The sequence below is a fragment of the Rattus norvegicus genome, chromosome 7, assembly GCF_021556685.1.
Source record: "Rattus norvegicus strain SHRSP/BbbUtx chromosome 7, alternate assembly SHRSP_T2T, whole genome shotgun sequence".
NCBI lineage: Eukaryota > Metazoa > Chordata > Mammalia > Rodentia > Muridae > Rattus > Rattus norvegicus.
This window is the reverse complement of record NC_141540.1, coordinates 33,466,293-33,488,487: the sequence shown is the minus strand read 5'-3', so window position 1 is coordinate 33,488,487 and position 22,195 is coordinate 33,466,293.

Sequence of the window (22,195 nt, the reverse complement as noted above, 5' to 3'; positions counted from 1 at the left end):
AGTTAACTTGGTTATGTTGCCTCTTCACAGTAATGGAAACACTAAGACAGATTGTATCAATACAGTCTTACGGATCCTTGAAAGTGACTGGCCGAACCGTAGTTATTCACATGACCCAGTCTCACAGATATGTCCAGCTTTAAAAAGAATCTAAAGCTGGGCATTGTGGTGCATGCCTTTAGTCTCAGCGCTTAGGAGGCAGAGGCAAGTGGATCTCTGAGAGTTTGAGGCCAGTTTGGTCTGCATAGTGAGTTCCAGGACAGCCAGAACTATGTAGTGAGACCCTGCCACAAAACAAAACAAAATAAAACAAAACAAAACAACAAAACACCAAAATAATGATAATAATACAAAGAGTGATTAATACAGCATTATACCAGTTATATAAAGAAAACAATACAACACACCATTTATACACACACATGTGCATGTATGTAGGAAAATAGAAACTGTGGCCAACCATTTCAGCTTGCTTAGAACTTTCTTTGGACTAGCACTGAAAATCATGTGTCTCTGTGGTGGTTGAATAAGAATGGTCCCCATAGGCTGGTATATTTGAATTCTTAGTCATCAGGGAGTAGCACTGCTGGAGAAGGATTCAGAGGGGTGGTCTTATTGGAGGAGGTGTTACTAGGGGTGGGCTTTGAGGTTTCAAAAGACCAAGACTGTCCCAGCCAACCCACCCCCCCTTCCTGCTGCCTACAGATCCAGGTATAGACCTCTCAGCTACCTCTCCAGCACCGAGTCTGCCTGCACACTGCCATGCTTCCTACCATGATAACAACAGACTAACTGTCTTGGTTAGGGTCTTATTGCTATGATCAGACACCATGACCAATGTAAGTTTTATAAAGGACAACATTTAATTGGAGCTGGCTTACAGGTTCAGTCCATTATCATGGAGGTGGGAGCATGGCAGCATCCAGGCAAGCATGAGCTCTACATCTTCACCTGAAGGAAGTTAGGAACAGACTGAGCATCCTCAGGCAGCTAGGGGGAGGGTCTCCAAACACACCCCCACAGTGACACACTTCCTCCAACGAGGCCACACCTTCTAACAGTGCCACTCCCTGGGCCAAGCATATGCAAACCATCACACTAACCCTCTGAAACTATAAGCCAGCCTCAGTTTAATGCTTTCTCTTATAGGAGTTGCCATGGTCATGGTGTCTCTTCACAGCAATAGAACACTGACTAAGACAGCCTCTGTCACAGACAGTAGGTGATCTAGCTAGAGAAGGGCAAACACTCAGCTGAGAAAGGTGGTTGTTTCCTGAAGAAAGAAAGTGACTGAAAAATAGACACATTTGTAGACTGCTACCTAAGATGAATTATATCACATTGCCGAGAGAGTGCAAACATGAACAGGTCTGGAGTGAGGAAACCAAAGAATAAAACTACATTGGTAGAAGAAAGTCCTTCTTAAAGCAGCTGCCTATCCACACACTTAGCAGGTCATGAAGAAAAGGTAATCCTTGGTTCCACCAGAACCTAAAAATGAACTGGAGTACCAGCCACCTCATTTGATGTGTTTCTTTGAATGCTTCTCCCTCTGCTCCTACCATCATGTCCCCCAGCATTTTGTACCTAGATAGCTATTGCAAAGACTGCAGACTGCAAGATTTCACTGAAACACAGGCACACACACAGCCCACAACTGTATCCAAGACTCCTAAAGCAGTCTTCTAAACTACTTGTAAAAGTACAGCATCTCCCTAGCCAAGGCCCCGACGAGGGCCATGTGTACCACTGAGCTCTAAATTCTGTTGGCAGCACAGGAGAAACCCCAGGGCTAGGACTCTGAAAACAGCTTTAAACCCTGGAGCAAACACCGGCCGTATGACCTTGGGCAACTTGGTATGTATCAATCCCAGTATGACAAACAAGGTGACCTGCTGTGCTGGCAAGTTTCCTGTCAACCTGACACAAACTGAAGTCATCTGAGAAGATGGAACCTTGACTGAGAAAATGCCTCCCTAAGGTTGGGCTGTAGGGAAGACTATAGGGCATTTCCTTAACTAGTGATCAATGTGGGAGGGCCCAGTCCATTGTGGGTGGTGCCATCGGGGATGGTGGACCTTGGTTCTATAAGGAAGCAGGCTGAGCAAGGCAGTTAATCAGCAATCCTTCACACGGCCTCCTCATCAGCTCCTGCCTTGACTTTTTTCCCCCACAGACATTGACTCTGTATAAAGCCAAATAAACTCTTTGCTCCCCAGCAATAGTAACCCTAGTGACGACACACGCACCCTAAGGTAGACACTCGCCACTGAGCGAGATCATGCTTCCAATATGTTAGGTGCCATGTTTCGCAAGTGAGAGTGAAGGCTTCATAAACGGTCAGTCGGTTAGGTTTTAAACATCAACGTAAAGAGTACGGGCAAAGCACGTTGCATACATATTTCAGTACTATGCAAATTATCTTAAACTGTGACATAGGATTAAAATAAACCGGGTGAGGGAAGATGGGGAGAGTCAACCTCACATTCTTACCAAACCATCTGTGGAGGAGTTAAAATTAGAACATTCTTATGACAGAGAATTGTCATGTTCATTGAACTGTATTGAAAAAAAAAGAGAGGCTAGGTTCTGTTTAATATAACAATTCCTATGAAAGTCATTAAAATCCGAAGCTCTGTTTCCTTTTTGTGGATATAATGTCGGCTTAAAATGGGCTCTAATTGTCCTCTTCACACACTGACTGTAGAGAGCCCCTCCCCACTGCAGACAACTCTGTAATTAGTTCCATTCAAGAGCAAAAGCATGGCCATCTTTCTCAGCTGCTTTCTGGCTTTGGAGTCTATGAGGCTAAGGAGAGGTTGGGTTTTTTTTTTTTTTTTTTGCTTTTGGCTTTCTTGCAAAATGGATTTAAATCTGCCACGAGCAGTCAGTTGCAAGGATGGTAATTGCAAGGTGTGTTATAATTGATTTATACAGGCCCTGGGAAAAGAATGGAGGTCTCCTGGCTACAACTGTCAAGTGAATGACCAGCGATGGGTGAAAGTCTCCTTCCTTGGGATGATGAGGGCCAGATCGAGAATACCCTCTGAATGGGTGACCTATTTAACAGGCCAGTGTGCCAACAGCTGATTTCTTGGAGATATTTTAAATTTTTATTTTATGTGTATGGGTGTTTGTCTGCATGGATGTTTGCGTACCACTTGTGTACATGCCCACAGAGGCCAGAAGTGGGAATTGGGTCTCTTGCAACTAATTGGACTAATTGGAGTTTTGAGCCATGGGTGGATGGATACTGGGAATCAAACCCAAGCCCTCTAGAAGAACAGCCAGCTCTCTTAACCTCTGTCCGTCTCACTTTTGTGCCTAGTCATCACTCTGTGTCATGGTCGGTAATCCATGCTTTTTAGAGGAATGGGTTTTTAATGAGTGGGTTAACAGCAATTGAATAGCAGCCTGTAAAAGGATGTGTGTAAAGGTTAATGTGGTGCTACCAGGTCTGCAAGACTTTCTCCTATCACCAAAGCATTGAACAGGAGCCTGTAAAGTGGATTATAGTTACCCCCAACACACACACACACACACACACACACACACCCCAACACACACACCAACACACACACATGCGCACATATACACACATTACACACATGCACATGCACAGATACATTACAGACATGCACACTTACACCCACATGCACACAAATGCACGGACACACAGACACACACATATACATATGTATACATACACAGACATGCACAAATATAGACATACACACATGCACACAGAAACACATAGTACAGACACACACAGACACACATAGACACACATGCACATAAACACACATGTATATATGTACACATATACACAGACACACATGTATGTGAAGTGGAAACTAAGAGTTCTTTGGAAAGTCAGTTGTGTCAGATGATGTTTGCTGGGGCAAGCACGTGAAGGAATGTAGTCCTGAAGTAGACACAAGTGAAAGGAGGTTTTGTTAAAGCAGATTCATGAAGTAGCATTTCGTTAAAGTGGACATAGGTGAAAGGCTTAGGCAGACTCCTGAAGGAATGTGTCACTGAAGCAGACACAGTTGAAGGGATGTTCTGCTAAAACAAGCACGTGAAAGGACACATGGTAAAGGATTTTTTGCTAAAATCTTGTTTATATTGGTCCGCCTTATATCCACTTGATGGGACTTCAGAGAGAGAAACACACCAACCAACCAACAAACAAACAAACAAACAAAACAAAAAAACCTGGCAGCAGCAGCAGCAACAACAATAACAGCAACAACATCCCCAGAAAAACCCTTCTCTTAGTATGCTATAGTTTCTTGTTCCTTCTGTGGATTTGGGCTGGTTGACAGAGTGATGTCAGGTGAGACAGACACACAGGCTGAGGCAAGACCCCCCTGGAGGACACATGACGTTTGGAGGAATATAAATAGATCTCGCAGGACCCTGACAGAGGTGGAGCTTGGCCTGCTGGTAGAGCCAGCTGTGAAAGCTTGCTGGTCTTGTATTTTTTTTTTTTCTGATCTTTGCTTAACTGAGAGAGGCACAGCCGAGAACTAGTCCTGCTAGTCCCTTGTGCCAAGGCTGAGGCCTGGCTGTCTCTCCTTGGTCATGCCATTGGTACTCATTCTTGTTTGCTGTCCTGACTCTACCCAACTGGACTGCTGGTGGACTGCTGGTGTATCCGTGACATGTTTACAACTGGATCAAGATGCTGCTGCTGACCTGTGAATTGAACTGCCGATATCCAGACAACCCAGATAGGACTTGCTCCAAAGAACCTTTCTAAACAGGTTCACTTCCCTGTATCCTTTCTTTTCCAAGTGGGCTAAAAGGGAGATGAAAGTATTTAAGGACCATCATTAAAAGGAGACTTCGAAAAATTAAAGTTATACATATACATGCACACACATGTACACTCACATATACACATATGCACATGCACTAACACATCCATATGCACACACACACGCACACATACACACACAGACATGCACAAACACATGCACACATACACAGACACACATACATACAGTTATGCACATATGTGCGCATATAAACATACACAGACACACACACTCTCAGAGGAAACATGTATATCCTACTTTGATATGTTACATGCAAATATCATTTGTTAGCATTTAATTTATACATAATAATGTTTCATCATGGGATTCCATTCGTGTCTATAATTTATTTTTATCATATCACCCCTCCTTACTTTCTCATATTCCCTTCCTCTTCCAAATGAGACCCTTTCTAATTCTCCAGTTTCTTTGTTTTGTGAGTTTATTTAATCTGAAGAAGACTGAGCACGAAGCAGAAGAGTGGCCAGCCAAGAGGGTAACTTTATATCGATATGGGAAACTAAACCGTCCCTGTCTCTGACTGTGTTCTCCATTTTATCTGCAGTAAACCTTCTCTTCCCCCATACCTAGGAGCAGCCATGGCCTTCCTTCTCTCCTTCTTTGTCTCTGTCTCTGTCTCTCTGTCTCTCTCTGTGTCTCTGCTCTCTGTCTCTCTCTGTGTCTCTGCCTCTCTCTGTGTCTCTGTCTCTCTGCCTCCCAAGACCATGTCAGCCACTCTCCAGCAACCATTCACTGCTCCTCAGGGAGGGGCCTTCTGTCCCTCCCCAGCTGTGACAGAATGCTGTAAGATCATGAGTACAGTGGCCACGGGCCAAGGACAGCCATTCTGCAACCCTCCCTTCCTTGGCCTCTTCCTTCCTACCCTTTCTTCAGTGCTGTTCCCTGGTCACAGGAGAGAGGGCAACGTAGATGTCTTTAGGGCTGAATATTCCAGTCACGTCTCAGTACTTTAACCACTTAAGCATCTCCGTAGTGACTGCTGTCCCCCGCGAAAGGATGTGGGGACACACTAATCTATGCGTGTAGATACAACTATTTAGGAGACAGCCAGATGACTGCACGCAAGCAACTCGTTCAGCTCAGTCCAGGAGTCTCTACTGGGTGAGCTTAGTCCCTTGCACCCTTTCTGAAGAGCGATGGATTTAATGTCACTGTCCCACGGTGAGTTTCCATTCCCACCATTTGTCTCTTGCTCCTCTTCTAATCCTCCCCATCTCATGTTCTCTTTCTCTCTTCGTCATTTTAGCAGTTTGTAGACATCCTATTTGTTAGGTCTCAAGCCTGGGGCAATGGGCTGACTGAAGAAGTCTCCCATTAACATATCAAGTCAGATGCTGGCTGCTGGGTTCTCCCAGCACCCCTCAGCTTCTACTGGGATCCTGGCTGGCATACCCTGTCCCATCCCTGAACTCTCCAGCCCTGGGGCTCGGCTGCTGCTCCCCCTGGTGCAATTCCCTATATAATCCAGCCATTTTGGTTACCTGGTCTCTCTTTTCGCTCTGCCCTTTATTCTCTTGGCTCAGACAACCCCTCCTGGCTTGTAGCTCCTCTCTCCTCTCCTGTCTGCCCTCCCCCTTACATGGCCCAACCCATTCTGGCTCTATTTGCCCTGGACTCTCTTGGATGTCCCTGTCTCTGACTGTGTTCTCCATTTTATCTGCAGTAAACCTTCTCTTCCCCCATACCTAGGAGCAGTCATGGTCTTCCTTCTCTCCTTCTCTGTCTCTGTCTCTCTCTGTCTCTCTCTGTGTCTCTGTCTCTCTTTCTGTCTCTCTCTGTGTCTCTGTCTCTCTTTCTGTCTCTCTCTCTGTCTCTGTCTCTCTCTCTGTCTCTCTTCTCTGTCTCTGTCTCTGTCTTTCTCTCTCTCTCTCTCTCTTTCACTTGCTTTCCTGGTTACATTTAAAATGTCAACACGTACAAAAAACACAAGTTTCAGACAAAACAGGGGGTTAACTCCTTTGCCCCACCACTGTGCCCACTGTCACCCTTCAAGTCTTTAGTATCCACACTTTTATCCCCCCGACAGCTTTAAACGAGAAATCACAATTATCATTTCTATTTTTATAGCTAGTAATTATTGCTATTTCATAGTCAATAATTGTATCCTTCCATTCCTTGTGGATTTATTTCCTCACTTCCTTCGGTAATTGTCGGGAACCTCCAATAACAACTTTGCTCGGCTTCCGTGCGGAGACGTTTCCTTTGTCCTCTTCGTTTTGTTTCGTTGGATTTGTTGTGCTTACAAGGAATCTTTTTCTTCTCTTAAATTGTCCTTAACTTTGTGAACAGGGAAGACCTCACCAATGCAAAAGTCCAGCAAGCCAGGCATTCTCCATCTGGGTGTAGGCTCTAAACCTCGTGTCTCTTTTCTTTACATGTAGTCCTGGTGTGCATTTTTTTTTTTTTTTTTTTTTTTTTTTTTTTTTTGCCCGTTGCGAATTTCACATCTGATCGCGTTACCCTTTTTAGCTTTGATGATTTTTTTTTCTCTTTCTCTTGGGGGCTGCTTTATTTCTGCTTCGTTATGTGTAAATGTTCCTACTTACAGGGTTTGATGAGTCTGCCGTGGGCTGAGTCACCTCCTCTGTTTATAAGCACACGGCCACAGCTTCGCTCACTGTTAGGGAGAACTCTTGGAGACTTCTATTTTTATCCTGACTAGAAATTCGAATATGTGTACTTACAGCTTACCATTTTGATGTAGGCGGGCTGGAAAGAAAAGGTTCCGTGTGGTATTGTTCCTCTATTGTGACCAGAAATTACTTTATTTGTTTTTTTGAGATTTGAGAAAAGATAAAGCAGAAAATTTTATCGGATGTGTTTGGTTAGACAAGAAACAGTGAAAAGAAGTGACGTAAGATTGTGACTCAAGGTCATCTCTGTAAGATCTGAACTTCTATCTCCACTGAGAGGTATATTTCAGTATAATGGTTTTTAATTATGGCTTATAGAACAATAATTTTAGTTTTTAAATAAAAAAATCACTTATTAAATGTTTATTGAACTGTCTTAAGCATCGTTTCACACAGATCATTAAACAGTAGTCTTTTCCTGGGGAGCATAACATATCTCGTCAGGTAGCTATAGAGATGAAGATTATACGCTGTTTACCAAGGTGTCCAGCATGCTATAGGAATTTAATATGTGGGATGGTTACTGTTATTTGTCACGGAGGTCATGTCAGTTTGGAAGAAAAGTGGGTTCTTTAGTTTATTTACGTTTTTTTTTTTTGTCGTGCGTGCGTGCGTGCGTGCGTGCGTGCGTGCGTGCGTGCGTGCGTCTACCCGGGGTCGAAGTTCTGGATGTCTAAGGGCATGGCTCAGTTCTCCCGAGGGCCGGCTTTGCTGCATCCGGCAGTGGCAGCCAGGTTGTCACACGGTGAAGTCACCTAACTGAGGGGAAGGGCAGCTAGGAAGCCAGAGGGCCTGAGAAGAAGAGCAGACATTATCTCTCTTTCATGCCTGAGAAAACAGGAGGCTCAGGAGGACGCTATTAGTGCAGAGCCCTGCGGCTTGAATCCGCAGTGAAATCAGGATCCAGAGTAGATTCTCACTGCCTTGTCCTCTCTGCCCTCTCTGCCATCCCCAGTGTTACCGCCTCTCATTGGTGGGTTCCTGCTCTCTACCTCTGACCCTTCCTTCTCAGTAAGAGAGCTCTGCCGCTTTCTCGCTTTCTCACGCCATCTCATGACGATGATAGCCTACCTCTTGGTGAAGTTAAGGAAAAATTCCACCTTTTATTCTTTATGAAGGATGGCTGCCTGACTAGGCGAAAGGTTATGCTTTGAGGTAGACAGAGTGGAGGAGATAAGGTAGGAGTGAGAGAACTTTTCTGTTTTATTTCTGCATGGAATCTGGTGTTCAAACCTGGCCACTTCTGTCAGTAGGCCAGTTCCCTTAGTACCGTAAACTCTGCCTTCCCCCCTCTAGCTTCCATTGTGAATAATAGTTGGTATCTTCATTAAAAACCAACCCAGCCCAAAACCATAATAAAACCATACCAGGGTTTCAGGTAGCCCAGGCTGGCTCAAACTCAAAATGTAGTTGAGGGTGACCTTGAAGACATGATTCTCCTGTCTCTGCCTCTCAGTGATGCTCACGGGCCTGGCCACTACATCCACCTTCATTTCTATCTCTTTTTGTCATTTTACTTTCCCCACTTACTCAGAACTATGGCAGAGAAGAAGGTTATTATTTATTAGGGGTTCCCCCAAATACCCGCTACGTACAACAGCTCTCTTGGTAAGGGTTTAGAAGTAAGGATCCAGTATGAGCAATCGTGGACAGATACTCCAATTATGCCAGGAATTCAGTATGAATTACACTCAACATTATCCAAAGCAAGAGGTTCTACTTAAGGGATAAGTAACAGTTAATACATGGAAATGCTGAAAAGGAAACCAGTTCTTCTAGGAGAAAAAAAAATCGATAGAATAGGAAACAGATTAACTGCAATAGACAGTGGGCATGCAGCCCTTCAAAGACATGCTGTCAGAAGTGAGAACGGAGGTGACTCATCCATTTGGGGGAAACCCAGGCTCTAATAGAGCTTCCTCATTAGCTTCCTTCTTTAATAAGCATCTTAGGATGTAGCCTTACCCAATGTGCCTTTGTTTGCTTTAGTGTTTACTGTACTCCAGGTGTACACCTGATACAAAAACATACACACACTCTCTCATACCCAGACACACGCATATACACAATACACATACACACACTCTCATACACAGACACACACATATACACAATACACATACACACACTTACATACACATGCATACATACACAGACACACATACACACAACATATACACACTTACATACATGTGCATACATACACAGACACACATATACACACATACACATACATATACACACATACACATACACACATACACATACACACATACACATACATATACACAACACACACATATACACACACACATACACATGCATACATACACAAACACACAGACACACAACATACACACTTACATACACAGACACACATACACACAACATACACACACTTACATACATGTGTATATATACACAGACACACATACACACAACACACACACTTACATACATGTGTATATATACACAGACACACATACACACAACATACACACACATACACGTGCATACATACACAGACACATATACATAACATACACATACATATACACACATATAATATACATAAACATGTACATACACCCAAATACATGCACTTACACACACACACATATAATATTGTATGCCTTTCTACTAATCAAAACATTAGTGGAAATGATTTTAATGCTCTCATTCAGAATTTATAGGTGCCAGGCATGTGTCCCATGAATGTCACTTCAGGGAACTTTATCACCGTGCCACTCCAGCGGGATCCCTTCCACGTGTGTTTCCTAATTGCTTCACAGTGCTGTGCAGAGAGGTGTTCCTGATGTCACAAACGTGCTGTCTAGCTTTTGTCTCGCCTTTGTACTTTTTAGAGCATTATGCCCACTTGTCCAAGAGTCTGAGGAGAAGCACTGTGGGCGGGGGTGGGGGAGCCCTCTGCATCGCTAACAGTGTGTGCACTTTGAACGCAGGACAGGCATCTGCAATGACCGAGATGACCATTGTCATCTATAACATAACCTTTGTACTCTTTTCACTCCCACCTCAGGGCAGCTGTAATCCCCACTGGGGTCACGAGCTGTCATTCAGGAGTTTTCTGACTGGGACAGTGCTCCTGCCTTGTCTTCTTGGTGTTCTTGTTCGTTCTACTTCCGCTTTTGGGCTCTTTCACTTAGCCATCACTTTTAGGGTAATTTTTATGGCTCATTGAATTTAGTCAGGTTTGAGCACCTTACACATACACACACATAGATATACTCACACATACACATATATGTGTGTATGTCTAGTATGTAATCACAGCTTCCTGTGAGTTCAGAAGTTCTGTGGTCTAGAAGGCAGCATTCCTCTTCACCCTCTGCCTCTCGGATTCTTTCTGTCCTCTCTTCCATGATTTTCCCTTAGCTGTGGGTGGCACAGATGACTTGTTTAGGGCCGATGGCTCAGAATTCCCTTAGTCTCAGTGCCTGGACCAGTTCTGAGTCTCTGTGCTGGCTGCCATCTCTCCTTATCCGATGGTTGTCAATATTAGATTTTATTCTGTTATAATTTATATATCATTTAGTGTCATGAGGTGTCCCAAATCTTTTCTTAAAGTAGACACAACATACACCATTAGCAAGTATTAAGAGCAAACAAGTTCATGCCGTGCATACTCCACTGGATTATCTCTTGGCAGATTTGCTTAGGGCCACAGATGGTTTGATTTTCAAATTCTTTCCAACTTTGGAATATTTTCATAAACATGATGATATGTCTTGAAGATGGACCCCACTCCAAACTCAGAATTCATGTATGTTTTATATACACAGCTTAAGGTAATGTGTACACATGTGTGCGTGTGCACACGTGCCATGGTGCCTTCGGAGGTTAGAGGACGACCGTAGGGAGTCAGTCTGGGGACTGAGCTCAGCTTGTACAGGGGGCACCTTTGTCCCTGGGCCACCTCCCTAACCCCTGAGGGTGATTTATGTGTGCGTGAAGTAATTTCATGGTGTGGAATTTCTCTTTTACTGCGTCTTGTTGGCACTTAACAGATTTTGGATTTTGGAACATTTTCAATTCTCACTTGTTTGATACGGGATGCTCTGTTTTGATGGAAAGCATTTGAGAAAAAAAATGAAGCACCAAAGAAAGAGCATACAAAATTGTTACTAAATAACTAATTTTCCATTCAAAATAATTAGAATGTTTTCTAAGTTTTATGTCCTTCCGTAAACCTGTGTTATATAATATAATATATAACATATGTGTGTGTACATACTCATGTATGTATGTATGCATGAGTGTGTGTGTATTCAGGTTAGTATTTAAACATACCAGTGTGCATGTATGCTAGAAAACATTTTAATATAGTAATACAGATTATTATATAAATATAAACAGTGTCTAACAAACCTGCTAAAGGATATAAGTTAGGATTCCAGCAAAAATTTCCAGAACATCTAGCAATTTCTAAACTACCGGCTGAGTTTTAGACATCGTTAATGTGACCTTTCCTCTGGATAAATATCGCCCCTTGTAAGTCACCATTTGACACCAAGGAGCCCCATCAAACTCTTGCAGTCAGTTCTTTGAATGTTGAGCAGTCCTGAGTTGATAGCAGCCAGGGATTTGTTGTAGACGCTGCCGTGGCAAAACCTGGCCTTTGCTGCCACAGCCAGGCACCCCTCTGAGTGCCAGAACTCTTGGATGGGTCCACAGATAGCAACCTTACTGGGAAGCAGGGCAACAGCAGGCGAATCTGGAGGGTTCCGAGGGTCTGTACTGATGAACCCAGAGCAATCGTCAGTCTTCCATAGATCACTGCCACCAGGTGGCGCCAGTTAGCACGCCAGACTGGGACATACTGGGTCTGCAACAGAAACTGTTAAAACCTGGCAGTTAAAATTTTGTCTAGCAGTAAATAGCAACACGTCAGGTACATGACTGAATTATTGAGCTTTCTGTGTTATTGTGGGTGAAATTAAACTGTAGATCAGTGTCAGGCGCTATCTTAATTTTTCTCCCTTTCCATCCCTTTTTTTTCACTTGGGGAATATATATATTTATTCTTATAAAATTATATATTTAATATGTGCCATTAACATAGTATCACTTAATATTATTATTAATTATATTATATACACTTAATATATTATACAACATATAAATAATATATGATAAAACAATGATATAATATTAAATATTATATACCATTATGTGTGTGTGTGTGTGTGTGTGTGTGTGTGTGTGTGTGTGTGTGTGTCTATGTGCACCCATGAGGATAAAGGAGCTGTTCTCTCCTTCCACCATGTGCACTCTACTGATTAAACTCAGGCACTCAGCTGTCTTGTCTCTGGCATCAGTTCTTCTTCTTCTTCTTTTTTTTTTTTTTGTTCTTTTTTTTTTTTTTTTTGGAGCTGGGGACCGAACCCCGGGCCTTGCGCTTCCTAGGCAAGCGCTCTACCACTGAGCTAAATCCCCAACCCCTCAGTTCTTAATACTTTGTTATGTTCTCTCTCACCTCCCCTCACTTCCCACACTTGTGAGGGCATTCCGATCCCCCAACCATTTTAGAATCAATTGTGTCATTCTGACAAGTCACCTTAGTCCTTCAGCACCTGTCTCCTAAGAAGAAGGACATCTACATCGCCACGGTCACATTGAGGAAGCCTTGGCACGCCATACTCTACAGATACCAATACTGAAGTGCCTACAGTGTCCGGGAAAAGCCATTTTCATTTTAACTTTAAATGGTTCTTTAGTCTATTAGGCTGTGTCTTTTATGAAATTCGCACATCTGGACAAACCAGCTAAGACTTTTTGAATTCTCACTTTCACTTTTCATGATTAAATTTGGGTGAAATGTTTTTTGCAAGGACATCATTGGGGTGAGTTACAATCTCTTTAAAAAAGATGAAACAAAAAACTCAAAAGATTTCAGTCACCCTATTTGAGCAACATGCTTCTTGGTTCTAAAAAGAAAGCTGCCAGCCACTGGATCCTAAACTAATTTTTTTTTTTTAAATTTATTTATTATATATACTATAGCTGTCTTCAGATACACCAGAAGAGGGCATCAGATCTCCTTACAGATGGTTGTGAGCCACCATGTGGTTGCTGGGAATTGAACTCATGACCTCTGGAAGAACAGTCGGGTGCTCTTAACCGCTGAGCCATCTCTCCAGCCCCGCTAAACTAATTTTAAAGCACTCCCATCTCTCCGATCCCATTTCCAAGAGTAACGGAGAGACCTTGAAACAGAAAGAAATAATCATAAAAACCGGTAGACTCCGCGCTCATGAAGGGATTGCCTTGAACTTATGTACCTCCGGGTTCTGTTACATTCTGTTTCTAGTGAGCGCCTGTGTCTTTTCACAGAACCCAGCTGACCCACAGTGGTGAATGGGTCAAGTGTGACCTAAACAGGGCCCAAGTCCTCCCTGTGAAGTTGCAGGTAGATTCTAACAAAAACAGGCCCGTCTCTCTGGGAGTATGAAATAAATACCAATGCTAGTGACCACTCTCGGTAGTCATCTTCCTAACAATAGCTCTCTGTAGGGAAAGAGAAAAAACACACACACAAAATAAAGCGGAGGTGAGCAAGGTTAAGAAGACCAAGAAAAAGGTAGAGTTAGGCTCCATAGCCCCACATGGATCCAGCAATGCCTGACAGTAGTTAGAATTGCTTTCTTGGTTTTTTTTTTTTTTTTTTTAATCCATTGCAAGAGTTTGATTGGTTTCTGTCCCTTGCTACTGAATCTTGACTAATGTACTCCGAACTCAAGGACTTTCTCAGAAACCCTTAGACTTTTTTTTTTTTGTAAGTTTCAGTGGCAGCCTAAACAATTTGGTGAAATGCCTCAGTGCCTGTCGCTGTGGGGACACTAATACCCGCCTTAGGAGGCACTTCTCACACAGATTAAGGAGGTACCAACCCACAGTATCTGAAGCACATTAGAGAACCAGTGAATGCTGAGAACGGGGACAAAAGACTCGGGCGGGCGTCTGTCTGCCAGGCTTCTGCCATTTCCTCCGTGCCCCTGGAACTTCCCTCTCTCCATGAGATGAAGTCATCCTTTGCTGAGGACAGTGCTTCACCGAGTAACATTCATCACGCAGTGTCACCCTTTTGGTTAAAGGCTTCTCCTTTGTCCTGTAAGCAGCATGAGCCTGAGCACTAACACATTTGGAGGGGGGGATGGGAGTTTATCGTCTCGGTGGTATGTTTTCCGTGACAGAGAAGCCACGGCTATGACCGTGTGCAGCAGAGCACCCTGGCATCAGGTAATCCCGGTCTGAACTGAGAAGGAAGCAGGAAGCAAGGAACACTGGGGCCAGCATGTCGGTTTTATTTTCTATTCATTTTATACTTGTTGGGGCCTGGTTTATCCCTTTTCGTAATGGTTTCCAAGAGAGTTTATCCTGTGAGAGACCATACCCATCCTCATGTTCTCTGCTGTCAACCAGGGCCACGGCAAACAGATTTAACACATATACGTGCAGGCAAAGCTACTCACAGACATAGAATAAATACATGTCAAAGAAAGAGAAAATTCTGGAAGAAGGTGTTGGAAAGCTCGTGTCTGCTGGAAAGCTCACATCTGCATCTTCGGAGCTTAAGCACGTCATATGACTACTGTAAGCACAGAGACACACAATTAAGGCAGCTTTCCTGGTTCTTGCTCTAATTGTTTTAGCGCTCACTGAGAAGATGCCACCAAGATAGGTCCAAGAAGACGTCATGACTTAGAATGGGCCTAGAAGGTCACTGGAAGTGACTCAGACTTGCTGTGACATTTAGAACACAAGACTCGACTGCTCTGAATTTACCTTTGGGGAGGCACAGAAGCATTTTGTTCTTCTAACAGAGTGGTTTAGACATCTCAGTGGGGCTTCGAGGGATCAGTGGAGACTGCACTGGGGAAGGCGAAAGCAATAGTAGCGGGGGGTGGGGGGGAGAAGTGGTAGAACAGAAGCTCCAGTGTGTTCTAGTGACTCTGGGGTCAAAAGCAGGTAACGACTGCCTCATGGTTCCCCCAGCAGGCACCAGAGGATGTGCCTCAATGCTGAGCTTGCTTAGTTGAAACTTCTGCAAAAGCTTTTATGACAGCGGCTGTTGGGGAGTTGCACAGAAGCCTGGTGTGGCAGAGAAGCCACCCCAGGCTTTCTAGAAACATACATCTCATGGTAGCAATGAGAGGGCTACAGGAGTAACCTGGATACTCATTCTTTTTTTTTTTTTTTTGGTTCTTTTTTTCGGAGCTGGGGACCGAACCCAGGGCCTTGCGCTTCCTAGGTAAGCGCTCTACCACTGAGCTAAATCCCCAGCCCCTGGATACTCATTCTTAACTGTATATATAAGCCCACCATGAACCTTGCCTGGAGAAATAGATATCGGCTATAATTAAAGCCTACCTATCCAGACAACCTACAGCTTGTTCCACAGAAATAGGGAAGGGATAATCTACTTGTTTGGCATCAAAGCAGTTTGCAGGAAGCCTGATTTGGCTCCCTAGTCTTTGGAGACCAGCATTGAGGAATCACAGTGGCCTTTGGAGATCATCACATAGCTTTTCTTTAATTCTCCTCAAGGACTAAGGATTTCTATCTCCCTTTAAAGATGTCTTGAGATTTGTAAGTGAAAAGGTTGAAGTGAAATGTTAATAAGGCATCCACATCTCCATTTACAAAAGGCTTTAGAGCAATTGTCTCTTTCCAAGGGTCGGTTATGCAGCTATTAGATAACAGACAACAAACGGTATAATATTTAGGTAACTCTAATTAATATAAGCTATTTGGAAATACCCTTTACAGGAGTATTGATTGAGCATGCAAAATCCATTACACCCAAGCGAGGCTAATTTGTAGATAGAAGTGTAAGTCTATAATGGGATTGCTGAAGCTATCATGTGTAGTTAGTTTCTTTCTTTCTCTCTTTCTTTCTTTCTCTCTCTCTCTCTTTCTCTTTCTTTCTTTCTTTTTTCTTTTTTTTTAAAAAAGATTTGTTCCTCAGGAGACTCAGTGTGACACTGAGCAAAGGATATTGACGTCAAAGTCATGCCCTTCACTCTCTCGTGTGACCTCGAGGTGAGCATGTCTCTGGGCTTCGGCTTACCTCAGGTGCTACGTGGATAGTGGATACTAGCATCTTGCTGACTTCCTGTTCTTGTGTGCACGAAATGGACATCTCTAAGTTTCATCATGAGTTATTAATATAATGTTTGTGTGATCTGACCTCAACGATGACTGTATAAGCAAAAATAGCTCAAATAAACACACATTGCCAATTAAGCTGAGTCCTGACATGATGGCAGCAGTTGGCATTTGGGTCAGCACTATTCGGTCTCAGGCTTATGCTGGCTACAACCTTGGGGGGACAGTGTGTATGAGGCTCAGCAGGTCAGAGATGAATTGAAGCTATGGTCGTTTGAAGTTGTTCGAACCTTGGCCTATCTATCGGGGGTGAGATTGTATACCCTAAAGAAATAGAACATGGGTGCTTGGATTAAGTCTAGAGCAATAAGGGATGTGATTCAGCTATATTAAACACCCAGAAAAAAGAAATCAAAACTAGAAGGAAAAAAAAGTTAACTCTTGGTCCTCTGTTTAATTTCAATGTCTACCCTTGATTATCCTTGAGTTAATGAATGGTGACTTCATGATTCTTGCCCTATGAAGCTGGACCAGTCCTGAGTAGAATGCACAGAGAATTATAAAGGCTCAGAATCACTATGTCAGTCTAGGAAGACTTCAGGTGGAGGTAAGTCTTTGTGTGTATGCGTGTTTGTGTACGCAGGTACACATGGGAGACAGAGGACAACTGTGGGCATCATTCCTCAAGCACTATCCATTCTTTAGATGGTTTCTCACTGACTTGGAGCTCCTCCTTTAGTCTGGGCCAGAAAGCCCCAGGGATCTGTCTGCATCTGCTTCCAGGGTGCTGGGATCACAAGTATATTCAGTACCCTTAAATATTATAAAATATCTTGGGGTAACTAACCAAGCAAAGACTTGTGTGGAAAAACTTCAAGTTTTTAAAGAAAGAAATCAAAGATCTCAGAAGATGGAAAGATCTCCCATTTTAATGGATCAGTAGGATTAACATAGTAAAAATGGACATCCTATCAAAAGCAATCTATAGATTCAGTGCAATTCTCATCAATTCCAACACAATTCTAATGATAGTGGTGATAGAGTTCCAACTGGCCATGTCTTATCCCCAAACAAATCTCTCAGTACCAGGACCAGGTTGTATTCAGTTGAGTTGTCGGCCAAGGGGATCCCATGGAAATCCTCAAACCTAGGGTATTGCTACAATAATGGATTATTCTCTGCAAACTGACTACGGGGTTCCATTGCCAAGGACAGAACTTACACAACTCATTGATCATGCAGAAGTTGAACTGGACCCTACATTTGCCTTTGGTGCAGGGAGGTACTCAGGCTACCAAAAGAGACCCAAAGGCCATTGTGATGTCAAGTGATTTGTGTCACAGCCCAAAGCTGTGTTGATGTCCATAGGCCATGCTGATGCTGGGGGCCATGTTGATATGAGTATCCTGTGCTGCTACCTGAGTTCATGTCGGGGTCTGTGGTTCTACTGCAGCCTGAGGCCATGTTGATATCCCTACCCCATGTTACCACTGAAGACCAGGCAGATCTTTATGGTCTGTGCTGCTTCCTGAAGCCATGTGGATGTCCATGGACCAGACTACCTTTGTAGATCATATAGGTGTCTGTCTTAGTTAGGGTTTTATGGCTGTGAAGAGACACCATGACCATGGCAACTCTTATAAAGGAAAACATTTAATTGGGCTGGCTTACAGTTTCAGAGGTTTAGTCCATTATCGTCATGGTGGGAAACATGGTGGCATGCAGGCAGACATGGTGCTGGAGAAGGAGCTGAGAGTTCTATATCTTGACCTGCAGGCAGCAGTGTGTCACACTGGACATAGCTTGTGCATAGGAGACCTCAAAGCTGGGCCCCACAGTGATACACTTCCTCCAACAAGGCCACACTTACTCTAACAAAGCCATGACTCCTTATAGTGCCACTCCTTATGGACCAAGAATTCAAACATCTGAGTCTATGGGGCATCAAACCTACTTCAGGCAACAAGACCACACCTCCTAATAGTGTCATTCCCTATGGCCAAACATTCAAACGCATCAGTCTATGGGAGGCCGTACCTATTCAGATCACCACAGTGTCTGTTGCCTGCGCTGAGGCCAAGTAGCCTTGTGACTCTCCATGGTCCTTGCTGTCTCCAGAAACCAGGTGGAAATCCATGATCTGTGCGCCCACTGACTGTAAAGGGGAGGAGTGTTACTTTTGCAGTGGTATTGACAACTGCGGATGCACAGTGAAGACTAAGAGTCACAGAAGGCGTCTCTGACAACCCCTACTCCCAACCTTACCCCACAGAAGTAAAAGTGTAGATACGAAGCTGTTGAAGAAAACACTTATAATTGTGATAAGGATACTGACAACATGTAGCTCTCCACAAACTGATGGCTTCCTGTGAGGACAGCTCCTCGGACAGCTCCTCACATCTGTGAGGACAGCTCCTCGGACAGCTCCTCACAGCTTCCGGCAGGGGTTCAGGTGAAGACATGCTCTGGTTTTTCTAAAGGGTCTGGCCTGTAGGAGTTTGACAATGCTCCAGCGAGCATATGGGCAATGTGGTACTGTACATGTAGTTTTTTGTTTGTTTGTTCCTTTGTTTTTCTTCTGTTCAGGGGAGTCATAAGGGTTGGGGCAGATCTCAGAGGACTGGGAAGTGTGATTGGGGTGTCTTATGTGAAATTTCCAGATAGTCAATAAAAAAAATTATGTTGAAAAAAAAGAAACATAAACACCAACCCAGGAACAAAATCTTTGATGTACAATCCGTCCTGCTTTCAAGAAGTGCTAGGGCAACAGTAGCACAGAACTTGTCGGGGTGGCCAACCCATGTCTGATTTGACATAAGACCACTTCATGAGACAGAAACCATACCTGACACTGTTTGGGTGACCAAGAACCAGAGACTAGATAACTCTGAGACCTAGGGTAAAGCCAAACACTAGTGGTCTTATAACAATTAGCAATAAAATGGCTCCTAATGCTATTCTCCTATTCTCATAGATCGGTGCATTGCTCAGCCATCATCAAAGAGGCTTACTCTTGAAGCAAATGGGGACAGATACGGACACTCAACCAGAAATTACACAAAGAGACTGTGGAGTCTAAATGAGTTGTCCCCATCAATTTTCCCCTTTCCCCCAGAGCTCGGGGAATCTGACTGAAGAGGAGGCAAACAGAGAGTAAGAGCGAGAAAGGATGGGGAAGGAGAACAAGGCTCTCTAAATTAACTGAGAAAGGCTCGTCTGAGCTCACAGAGACTGAAGCAGCCAGCACAGAGCCTACACAGGTCTGCACTGGGTCCTCTGTAATAGTATAGCAAAAACCTTAGCACTTTTATGGGGCTTCTGAGTGTGTGAACAAGTGGGTCTCTCATTCTTGTGCTTGCTCTTGGAGCTCATCTCTTTCTGTTGGTTTGCCTTGACTATCTTTGATGTGATGGTTTTTGTTTTATCTTATTACATCTTGTTTTGTTGGGCTTGCTTATTATCTCTTAGAACAGAAAAGGAGTGGATCTGGATGGGAAGGGAGGTAGGGAGGAACTGAGAGAAGTAGGGGGAGGGGAGATTATAATCAAGGTATATTGTTGTGATGGTTGGTATATGCTTGGCCCAGGGAGTAGCACTGTTGGAGTAGGTATGGCCTTGTTGGGGTAGGTGTGGCCTAGTTGGAGTAGGTGTAGCCTTGTGAATGTGGGCTTTAATACCCTTGTTCTAGCTGCCTGTGAGCCATTATTCTGCTAGCAGACTTCAGATGAAGATGTAGAACTCTCAGCTCCTCCTGCACCATGCCCGCCTGCATGCTCCCGCCTTGATGGTAATTGACTGAACCTCTGAACCTGTAAGCCAGTCCCAATTAAATGCTATCCTTATAAGAGTTGCCTTGGTCATGGTGTCTGTTCACAGCAGTAATACCCTAAGACAATTGTATTAGAAAAAGAGTCTATTTTAAATAAATGGAATAAAAATTTAAAAAATCAGAACAAAGTAAAACAACAAAACAGCCATAACAAACCCCCAAACTCCCAAGTGTATACCACAGTGCCTGGCTTTATTATGTGGCTTCTGGGGGTGTTTCTCCTCATGCTTGTAAGACAAGCACTTTACTGACTAAGCTGACTGCCTACCTCAAGATTTGAATCCTAAAAATGACTTAAAGGATGATAAGGAGGCTAGCTCAAATAGAAGAAAGGTGCAACTCATCACTGCAGGTAAAGTGACTGTGTGTGAATGAATGAATAAACAAGCGAGCGAATGAGTGAGTGAATAAATGAATGAGTGAATGAGTGAATGAATTGATGAGTGAGTGAATGCCCATTGCCTAGGGATAGATTTGCCTCTAAGATCTGGCTAGTACTTAGTGACTCTTATTGACACTTCGTGTTGTATGGCTGGCCACTGCTTTAAGTCCTGTCTTGGTTACTTACTATCTGAATGATATTGAATGACTTACTTCTTTTATCTTAGGGGGCCTCGGGTTGAAAGTCCTCTCAATTAAATTGAGGATGTCAATATCTCACAGGATTCTTGTGATTCAATTAAAACCTGTATGCTCTTGGCATAATCCTTGGCATATAGTAAGTGTTGGGTGAAGGGTAACATTAGCTGTGGTTCCTTCTCCTTGTCAGGTGAATTTCATTTAAGAAGAATAGTGACTCTCTGTAACAAATGCAGGAGTAACTGTTAGCAACTACCAGGGAGAGCTAGGTGATCACAAAGCAAATATTTTCCAAAGATCTTCACAGATTGTAACCCAAGTATCTTTCTTGGTTATTCATGACTCAAATTATAAGACCAGAAAGTGGTTTTGGGGCATCCCATCTTTGAATAGGCATACGGAATCAGACCTGGTGTCCTGTATAATAAACCTTGAGATACAAGCAGACAGTAAAGAAAAACATACCATCCAGAAGGATGCTCTAGGAGTTGTGGGTTTTTGAAAGAAGTGACATGGTAGCCAGCAGTTTCTTCCCCAACAGAGGGAGTAGTGGCATGCAAAAGAGAGATCACAACTCTAGAATCTACTGGCTTTGGATGACTTATTTGACTGTCTTCCTTGTGTTGCTTCACCTTGAAAATGAAGATACTGTTTCCAGCTTCCAAGGTTGCTGAGGACACTAGACAAATGACTGAAGGCAATGGACAGAATGTCTATGATTCATGGTACTGGTAAAACCCAAAGGCATTCAGTTCTTAGATGACTTACATTTCTCAGAGAGCACCTACCTTTAGTAAATATTTTAAGGAGATGAATTATTTATTGATTATATACTTGGATGTTCAAGGAAGGAAGTAGGTTCCTTTAGAATAATAACATCGATTGGCTTAAATAGCACAAACAGCACTCTCCCATCCTCATTTGCAGACCCTGGACTCAGCTCAAGCACAGCAGCGCCACGTTATAGATGTACCTTCTGACCTTTAGACAAACATGAGGGTTAAAAGATCAATTAAGTGATCTGAACTCCTGAGTTGCAGGGAAAATATTTCATCTAAAACATTGATCTTGGTTCTAAAACCAAGCCGCTGAGCTAAATAAATTCATGTATTCACAGACAGCAGCATCATTTTCTGGCCTGGATCCCAGCCTTGGAGAATGTTACTGACAAAAGGCAACAG